An 11,196-nucleotide genomic window follows, 5' to 3' on the forward strand; every position below is an offset into this window, starting at 1 on the left:
TATTGTTGTAAGAATTCTCATAAGAATTAGCATAACCGTTACCATTATTATAAGGATATGGCCTATAGTTATTACTAGAATTGTTCCGATAAGCATTGTTGTTGAAATTATTATTTTTAATGAAGTTTACATCAACATGTTCTTCTTGGGCAACCAATGAAGCTAACGGAACATTATTAGGATCAACATTAGTCCTATCATTCACAAGCATAGACATAATAGCATCAATCTTATCATTCAAGGAAGAGGATTCTTCATCAAATTTACCTTCTTACCTTGTGGAGCTCTTTCCGTGTGCCATTCGGAGTAATTAATCATCATATTATCAAGGAGCTTTGTTGCTTCACCAAGAGTGATGGACATAAAGGTACCTCCAGCAGCTGAATCCAATAAATTCCGCGAAGAAAAATTTAGTCCTGCATAGAAGGTTTGGATGATCATCCAAGTAGTCGATCCATGGGTTGGGCAATTTTTAACCGAGAGATTTCATTCTTTCCCAAGCTTGAGCAACATGTTCATTATCCAATTGTTTAAAATTCATTATGCTACTCCTCAAAGATATAATTTTAGCAGGGGGATAATATCTACCAATAAAAGCATCCTTGCATTTAGTCCAGGAATCAATACTATTCTTAGGCAGAGATAGCAACCAATCTTTAGCTCTTCCTCTTAATGAGAAAGGAAACAATTTTAATTTTATAATTTCACCATCTACATCTTTATATTTTTTCATTTCACATAGTTCAACAAAATTATTGAGATGGGCAGCAGACATCATCGAACTAACACTGGAAAATTGCTCTCGCATAACAAGATTCAGTAAAGCAGGTTTAATTTCAAAGAATTCTGCTGTAGTAGCAGGTGGAGCAATAGGTGTGCATAGGAAATCATTATTATTTGTACTAGTGAAGTCACACAACTTAGTATTTTCAGGGTTGGCCATTTTAGCAGTAGTAAATAAAGCAAACTAGATAAAGTAAATGCAAGTATACTAATTTTTTTGTGTTTTTGATATAGCAAACAAGACAGATAAATAAAGTAAAGCTAGCAACTAATTTTTTTGTGTTTTGATATAATGCAGCAAACAAAGTAGTAAATAAAATAAAGCAAGACAAAAACAAAGTAAAGAGATTGAGAAGTGGAGACTCCCCTTGCAGCGTGTCTTGATCTCCCCGGCAACGGCGCCGGAAAATATGCTTGATGGCGTGTATTTCACACGTTCGTTGGGCAACCCCAAGAGGAAGGTATGATGCGCACAGCAGCAAGTTTTCCCTCGAAAAGAAACCAAGGTTTATCGAACCAGGAGGAGCCAAGAAGCACGTTGAAGGTTGATGGCGGCGGGATGTAGTGCGGCGCAACACTAGGGATTCCGGCGCCAACGTGGAACCTGCACAACACAACCAAAGTACTTTGCCCCAACGAAACAGTGAGGTTGTCAATCTCATCGGTTTGCTGTAACAAAGGATTAACCGAATTGTGTGGAAGATGATTGTTTGCAGAGAAAACAGTAAAACAAGTATTGCAGCAGATTTGTATTTCAGTATTAAAAGAATGGACCGGGGTCCACAGTTCACTAGAGGTGTCTCTCCCATAAGATAAAAGCATGTTGGGTGAACAAATTACAGTCGGGCAATTGACAACTAGAGAGGGCATAAAAATGCACATAGATGTCATGATAAGTATAGTGAGATTTAATTGGGCATTACGACAAAGTACATAGACCGCCATCCAACTGCATCTATGCCTAAAAAGTCCACCTTCATGTTATCGTCCGAACCCCCTCCAGTATTAAGTTGCAAAGCAACAGACAATTGCATTAAGTATGGTGCGTAATGTAATCAATAACTACATCCTCGGACATAGCATCAATGTTTTATCCCTAGTGGCAACGAGCACAACACAACCTTAGAATTTTCTCATCATCGTCCCGGTGTCAATGCGAGCATGAACCCACTATCGAGCATAAATACTCCCTCTTGGAGTTACTAGCATCAACTTGGCCGGAGCCTCTACTAATAACGGAGAGCATGCAAGATCATAAACAACACATATGCAATAACTTGATAATTAACATAACATGGTATTCTCTATCCATCGGATCCCGACAAACACAACATAGAGTATTACAGATAGATGATCTTGATCATGTTAGGCAGCTCACAAGATCCAACAATGAAGCACAATGAGGAGAAGACAACCATCTAGCTACTGCTATGGACCCATAGTCCAGGGGTGAACTACTCACTCATCACTCCGGAGGCGACCATGGCGGTGTAGAGTCCTCCGGGAGATGAATCCCCTCTCCGGCAGGGTGCCGAAGGAGATCTCCAGAATCCCCCGAGATGGGATTGGCGGCGGCGGCGTCTCAGTAAGGTTTTCCGTATCGTGGTTTCTCGCATAGGGGTTTCGCGACGGCGGCTTTAAGTAGGCGGAAGGGCGAGTCGGAGGGCTGACGAGGGGCCCACACCACGGGCGGCGCGGGCCCCCCTTGGCCGCGCCGCCTTGTGGTCCGGCCACCTCGTGGCCCCACTTCGTATGCTCTTCGGTCTTCCGGAAGGTTCGTGGCAAAATAGGCCCCCGGGTCTTGATTTCGTCCAATTCCGAGAATATTTCGTTACTAGGATTTCTGAAACCAAAAACAGCAGAAAACAAGAATCGGCACTTCGGCATCTTGTTAATAGGTTAGTTCCGTAAAATGCACGAATATGACATAAAGTGTGCATAAAACATGTAGGTATCATCAATAATATGGCATAGAACATAAGAAATTATCGATACGTCGGAGACGTATCAAGCGACAAGAGCCATGAATGGCACGGAGCCGATGAATACCACTGCAACAGTCGCAGAGTTACAGGAGTATCAATATAGGTTAGCCCGTAAGGGGAGAGAGCTCGAAAAAGAAAGAGCCGAACTCAAAAAGAGAAGAGCCGCTGCTTCTGCGTCAAGCAGGCGAAGGGCTGAGTTGAGCCGACATTCAGGAACTTCGGGAGACAACCACAGAGATGGTCGTAACAGGGCAAGATCTCGACTGCAGAATATACCGGAGGCAGATAGGGAGAACTTGATCCAGAACCTCGACATGTCTTCCATGTCGATCGACACAAGAGGGAACATTATCCCAAAAACCCCGGAAGCAGGATATATGGCGACACAAGCCTTTATACTAGCGAACAGGCCACCTGCAGGAGATCCAAGAGAGGTATTGTATAACATGGCTTTGGCAGGAGTCGGAGTCATGGGGATGGAGTTTGCAAGTACAAGCACACCTCCCGAAGGTGCCGCAAGGCAAAATAGTCCACGACCTGCAGGGGCAGTCCAACCACCACCAAGAACGTCGGCTAGAGACACAGTGGCGCAGACACGGGTTGACAGGGCGCGACAAGAAAAGAGAGAACGTCGGCAATCACCTGAAGTAGATGACGAAGATCTGTGTGGACTCCCCTGTTTCACTCGACGAGTCCGCAAAACGCGAGTACCGTCAGATTTCAAGTTGCCTGATAGTTATAAGAAATTCGACGGATTGCAAGATCCCGAGGATTGGTTGGTTGATTACCTGGAGACAGTAAAGCTGACGGGTGGAACTAAGGCGACAGCTATGCAAAGCATCCAGGTGTATCTAAGTGGCGCAGCTCGATCATGGATCAAGAAGTTACCACCTGGATCTATCGACGGTTGGGAAACCTTCGAGGATCTCGTTCGTAAAGAATTTCTTGTCCACGTGCAAGAAACCTGCGTCAATAGAGGAGTTGAGACCATGTCGACGAAGTATAACGAGTCGATGAGGGCGTACATACAAAGGTGGAATATTATCAAAAACTCGGCAGAAAATGTATCTGATGAGAGAGCGATAGATGCTTTTGTCGGGGGAATCCGCAGGAAGGATTTCATTGAGGACCTCGGAAGGACTAATCCAAAGACAATAGCAGCACTCATGGAGATAGCAAATCGCTGGGCAGATGGAGAGGACGCTGTCAATAATAAGCGGCATAGGTCGCCCGAGGAGGATCGTAACAGAAACTGTTGGAGATATGCCCAAGAGGCAATAATAAAATGGTTATTATAATATATCTTTGTGTTTATGATAAATGTTTACATACCATGCTATAATTGTATTAACCGAAACATTGATACATGTGTGTTATGTAAACAAAAAGGAGTCCCTAGTAAGCCTCTTGTATAACTAGCTTGTTGATTAATAGATGATCAAGGTTTCATGATCATGAACATTGGATGTTATTAATAACAAGGTTATGTCATTAAGTGAATGATATAATGGACATACACCCAAATAAGCGTAGCATAAGATCACGTCATTAAGTTCAGTTTGCTATAAGCTTTCATTAAGTTCAGTTTGCTATAAGCTTTGTTAACAGAAGTGTGTATTAAAGGTGTATACAAGATACAACCAAGATTTTTGCTAGTCCGTGGAATACTAGATAGGTATACGAACTTCAATTGGATGAAGTGAGTATCGCGGAGTTGGAATCTTCACCGGATGAAATAGTCAAAGAGTTTTTGATTTCATCAGAAACGATGAAGATGCTTGCATTTGCAAGAAATTAAGTGGGAGCGCTGAGACATATTTGTAATACTTTATGTAGATGACATATCGTTGATTATAAATAGTGTAATTATATAATTGATTAAAAAGGTTTCATGGAGAATTAACTTCAATGAAAGGATATGGACTCGAAACATATTTAGTGTCAAGATATATGAAGATAGATTGAAACACATAATAAGTTTAAGTTAAAGTACATAGAATGAATATTGAAGTAGTTCAATATAAAATTATTAAGAAGGTGTTCTTTTCCATGTGAAGTTTTAACAAGACTTGAGTGTATTTGACACTCAATGAGTAAAAACACATGAGTGATTATAGATCACGAATAATATGTACACAATCAGATGTCCCGTGCTCTAAAGTGTTATGATCATGTACCGTAATGATTCATATGATGATCATTGGACGTGCAGTAAGAATATCCCTGAGTGCTTTAGAAGAACCAAGGATATATATAGTTTTATATGGGGTAATGACAAACAAATGCTGTAAGGTGTTGCACCGATATTAGTTTGGTCACATATAAAAATGAATTTCAAATCTCAATTAGGCTAAGTGTTGTTTAAAAGGTAGCACAATGCTAGATTTAGAAGAGTTCTAAATATTGTGACGGATTCTACAAACGAAGGCAGAGTATGTCATTGTTTTGACAATGACTAAGGATGTTAAGTCGAAAAGTTCTTTGAGAACTTGGTGTAGTTCTGATAGTGTCAGAACTTTGAAGCTATATTGTGTGTGATAATATTAGTGACATATTTCAGACCGCGGAATTAAGGTTCCACCAGAAGACCAAACATATTTAAAGCCGACTCATTTGGAAAAATGAGTGATGCGTGAAGACGCAAATGAATTGCAAAATACATACGTTTCGAGCATGTCGGATCCGTTGACTAAAACCTCTCCCGTGAGCAAAACATGATAAGCACCGAAGGCCAAGGTGTTATATCTTTACAAATGTAAACTAGATTATTGACTCTAGTGCAAGTGGGAGACTGTTGGAGATATGCCCAAGAGGCAATAATAAAATGGTTATTATAATATATCTTTGTGTTTATGATAAATGTTTACATACCATGCTATAATTGTATTAACCGAATCATTGATACATGTGTGTTATGTAAACAAAAAGGAGTCCCTAGTAAGCCTCTTGTATAACTAGCTTGTTGATTAATAGATGATCAAGGTTTCATGATCATGAACATTGGATGTTATTAATAACAAGGTTATGTCATTAAGTGAATGATATAATGGACATACACCCAAATAAGCGTAGCATAAGATCACGTCATTAAGTTCAGTTTGCTATAAGCTTTCGATACATAGTTACCTAGTCCTTCGACCATGAGATCATGTAAATCACTTATATCGGAAGGGTACTTTGATTACATCAAACGCCACTGCGTAAATGGGTGTTTATAAAGGTGGGATTAAGTATTCGGAAAGTATGAGTTGAGGCATATGGATCAAGAGTGGGATTTGTCCATCCCGATGACGGATAGATATACTCTGGGCCCTCTCGGTGGAATGTCGTCTGATTAGCTTGCAAGCATATGAATGGTTCATAAGAGATGACATACCACGGTACGAGTAAAGAGTACTTGTCGGAGACGAGGTTGAACAAGGTATCGTGATACCGATGATCAAACCTCGGACAAGTAAAATATCGCGTGACAAAGGGAATCGGTATCGTATTTAAATGGTTCAATCGATCACTAAGTTATCGTTGAATATGTGGGAGCCATTATGGATCTCCAGATCCCGCTATTGGTTATTGGTTGGAGAGAAGTCTCAACCATGTCTGCATAGTTCACGAACCGTAGGGTGACACACTTAAGGTTTGATGTCGTTTTAAGTAGATATGGAATATGGAATGGAGTTCGAAGTTTTGTTCGGAGTCTCGGATGGGATCCGAGAAATCACGAGGAGGTTCGGAATGGTCCGGAGAATAAGATTCATATATGGGAAGTCATTTTCCGGGGTTCGGAAAAAGTCCGGTGTTTTGACCGGAGCTTCTAGAAGGTTTTGGAAGGACCGGAATAGTCCGGAATATTATGGAAGGTTCCGGAAGTGTCCGGGACGACCCGGGATGTCTAAGGAAGTCCGGAGGGTTCCATAATAGGTGCAACCACGTTGCCTTAAGGGAAAAGGAGTCTTTCCTTAATGCATTTTCGGAATTGGCAAAAGAGTCCGAGTAGGACTAGGTTTTTGGAACCGGAAACCTACCGGAACTCTCCCAAACTTTGGGGGCAGGTCATGGACGACCCAAGGACCTTTTCCAACTATAAAAGGAGGCCAAGGGGCACCCCAAAGGCACCACAAGTCGCAGCCCTTGCCCCCTCTCCCAAACCCTAGCACACCTCCCTCCTCATACACCTCCCGTAGCGCTTAGGCGAAGCCCTGCCGGAGATCTCCACCACCACCGTCACCACGCCATCGTGCTGGCGGGATTTTGAGGAGGATCTACTACATCCGCTGCCCGCTGGAACAGGGAGAAGGACGTCGTCATCAACACCGTACGTGTGACCGAGTACGGAGGTGCTGCCCGACTGTGGCACCGTCAAGATCTTCTACGCGCTTTTGCAAGCGGCAAGTGATCGACTACATCCACCACGAGATCTAATCTCGTTAGGCTTTGGAAATCTTCGAGGGTTAGTCTCATGATCTTCTCGTTGCTACCATCTTCTAGATTAGATCTTGGCTTGTTATTCGTTCTTGCGGTAGGAAATTTTTTGTTTTCTATGCTACGAATCCCAACAGTGGTATCAGAGCCGTGTCTATGCATAGATTGGTTGCACGAGTAGAACACAATGGTTTTGTGGGCGTTGATGCTTTTGTTGTCTTTAGTTGTGTGTACTTTGCATCTTGCGGGATGGTGGGATGAAGCGGCCCGGGCTAACTTTACATGACCGCATTCATGAGACTTGCTCCACGCTTGACATGCAACTTGTATTGCATAAGTGGCTTTGCGGGTGTCTGTCTCTCTCACCATAGTGAAGATTCAATCTACTCTTTCTATTTACAACACTAGTATCACCGTTGTGGTTCATGTTCGTAGGTAGATTGGATCCTATTCGAAAACCCTAAACCACGTAAAATATGCAAACCAAATTAGAGGCGTCTAACTTGTTTTTGCAGGGTTTGGTGATGTGATATGGCCATGATGTGATGATGAATATGTATGAGATGATCATTATTGTATTGTGGCAACCGGCAGGAGCCTTATGGTTGTCTTTATATTTCATGTTGTAGTATTATTTCAAAGTAGTTGTAATAGTTGCTACACACGGTGAACAACCATGAAGACGGTGCCATGGACCTTGACGCTACGCCGACGATGATGGAGATCATGCTCGTTGATGATGGAGACACAGTGGCGCAGACACGGGTTGACAGGGCGCGACAAGAAAAGAGAGAACGTCGGCGAGAGACACAGTGGCGCAGACACGGGTTGACATGGCGCGACAAGAAAAGAGAGAACGTCGGAAATCACCTGAAGTAGATGACGAAGATCTGTGTGGACTCCCCTGTTTCACTCGGCGATTCCGCAAAACGCGAGTACCGTCAGATTTCAAATTGCCTGATAGTTATAAGAAGTTCGATGGATCGCAAGATCCCGATGATTGGTTGGTTGATTACCTGGAGACAGTAAAGTTGACGGGTGGAACTAAGGCGACAACTATGCAAAGCATCCAGGTGTATCTAAGTGGCGCAGCTCGATCATGGATCAAGAAGTTACCACCTGGATCTATCGACAGTTGGGAAACCTTCGAGGATCTGTTCGTAAAGAATTTCTTGTCCACGTGCAAGAAACCTGCGTCAATAGAGGAGTTGAGACCATGTCGACAGAAGTATAACGAGTCGATGAGGGCGTACATACAAAGGTGGAATATTATCAAAAACTCGGCAGAAAATGTATCTCGATGAGAGAGAGATAGATGCTTTTGTCGGGGAATCCGCAGGAAGGATTTCATTGAGGACCTCGGAAGGACTAATCCAAAGACAATAGCAGCACTCATGGAGATAGCAAATCGCTGGCGGATGGAGAGGATGCTCGTCAATAATAAGCGGCATAGGTCGCCCGAGGAGGATCGTAACGAAACTGTTGGAGATATGCCCAAGAGGCAATAATAAAATGGTTATTATAATATATCTTTGTGTTTATGATAAATGTTTACATACCATGCTATAATTGTATTAACCGAAACATTGATACATGTGTGTTATGTAAACAAAAAGGAGTCCCTAGTAAGCCTCTTGTATAACTAGCTTGTTGATTAATAGATGATCAAGGTTTCATGATCATGAACATTGGATGTTATTAATAACAAGGTTATGTCATTAAGTGAATGATATAATGGACATACACCCAAATAAGCGTAGCATAAGATCACGTCATTAAGTTCAGTTTGCTATAAGCTTTCATTAAGTTCAGTTTGCTATAAGCTTTGTTAACATAAGTGTGTATTAAAGGTGTATACAAGATACAACCAAGATTTTTGCTAGTCCGTGGAATACTAGATAGGTATACGAACTTCAATTGGATGAAGTGAGTATCGCGGAGTTGGAATCTTCACCGGATGAAATAGTCAAAGAGTTTTTGATTTCATCAGAAACGATGAAGATGCTTGCATTTGCAAGAAATTAAGTGGGAGCGCTGAGACATATTTGTAATACTTTATGTAGATGACATATCGTTGATTATAAATAGTGTAATTATATAATTGATTAAAAAGGTTTCATGGAGAATTAACTTCAATGAAAGGATATGGACTGAAACATATTTAGTGTCAAGATATATGAAGATAGATTGAAACACATAATAAGTTTAAGTTAAAGTACATAGAATGAATATTGAAGTAGTTCAATATAAAATTATTAAGAAGGTGTTCTTTTCCATGTGAAGTTTTAACAAGACTTGAGTGTATTTGACCCTCAATGAGTAAAAACACATGAGTGATTATAGATCACGAATAATATGTACACAATCAGATGTCATGTGCTCTAAAGTGTTATGATCATGTACCAGAATGATTCATATGATGATCATTGGACGGCAGTAAGAATATCCCTGAGTGCTTTAGAAGAACCAAGGATATATATAGTTTTATATGGGGTAATGACAAACAAATCGCTGTAAGGTGTTGCACCGATATTAGTTTGGTCACATATAAAAATGAATTTCAAATCTCAATTAGGCTAAGTGTTGTTTAAAAGGTAGCACAATGCTAGATTTAGAAGAGTTCTAAATATTGTGACGGATTCTACAAACGAAGGCGAGTATGTCATTGTTTTGACAATGACTAAGGATGTTAAGTCGAAAAGTTCTTTGAGAACTTGGTGTAGTCCGATAGTGTCAGAACTTTGAAGCTATATTGTGTGTGATAATATTAGTGACATATTTCAGACCGCGGAATTAAGGTTCCACCAGAAGACCAAACATATTTAAAGCCGACTCATTTGGAAAAATGAGTGATGCGTGAAGACGCAAATGAATTGCAAAATACATACGTTTCTGAGCATGTCAGATCCGTTGACTAAAACCTCTCCCGTGAGCAAAACATGATAAGCACCAGAAGGCCAAGGTGTTATATCTTTACAAATGTAAACTAGATTATTGACTCTAGTGCAAGTGGGAGACTATTGGAGATATGCCCAAGAGGCAATAATAAAATGGTTATTATAATATATCTTTGTGTTTATGATAAATGTTTACATACCATGCTATAATTGTATTAACCGAATCATTGATACATGTGTGTTATGTAAACAAAAAGGAGTCCCTAGTAAGCCTCTTGTATAACTAGCTTGTTGATTAATAGATGATCAAGGTTTCATGATCATGAACATTGGATGTTATTAATAACAAGGTTATGTCATTAAGTGAATGATATAATGGACATACACCCAAATAAGCGTAGCATAAGATCACGTCATTAAGTTCAGTTTGCTATAAGCTTTCGATACATAGTTACCTAGTCCTTCGACCATGAGATCATGTAAATCACTTATATCGGAAGGGTACTTTGATTACATCAAACGCCACTGCGTAAATGGGTGTTTATAAAGGTGGGATTAAGTATTCGGAAAGTATGAGTTGAGGCATATGGATCAAGAGTGGGATTTGTCCATCCCGATGACGGATAGATATACTCTGGGCCCTCTCGGTGGAATGTCGTCTGATTAGCTTGCAATCATATGAATGGTTCATAAGAGATGACATACCACGGTACGAGTAAAGAGTACTTGTCGGAGACGAGGTTGAACAAGGTATCGTGATACCGATGATCAAACCTCGGACAAGTAAAATATCGCGTGACAAAGGGAATCGGTATCGTATTTAAATGGTTCAATCGATCACTAAGTTATCGTTGAATATGTGGGAGCCATTATGGATCTCCAGATCCCGCTATTGGTTATTGGTTGGAGAGAAGTCTCAACCATGTCTGCATAGTTCACGAACCGTAGTGACATAGGCATCCCAAATGGGCCTGCCAAATATAGTACCCGGGGTTTATTGAAGGCCCACTACCCGAGGAATAAGAAGATTCGGAAGCCCAAGATGTGTTAAAGGAAAAGATAGAGTTGTAATAGGAAGTGTTATTTGTAATCTGGCGGGATGAGTTAGAAAC

The sequence above is a fragment of the Lolium rigidum genome, chromosome 3 (genome assembly GCF_022539505.1).
Source record: "Lolium rigidum isolate FL_2022 chromosome 3, APGP_CSIRO_Lrig_0.1, whole genome shotgun sequence".
Classification (NCBI taxonomy): domain Eukaryota; kingdom Viridiplantae; phylum Streptophyta; class Magnoliopsida; order Poales; family Poaceae; genus Lolium; species Lolium rigidum.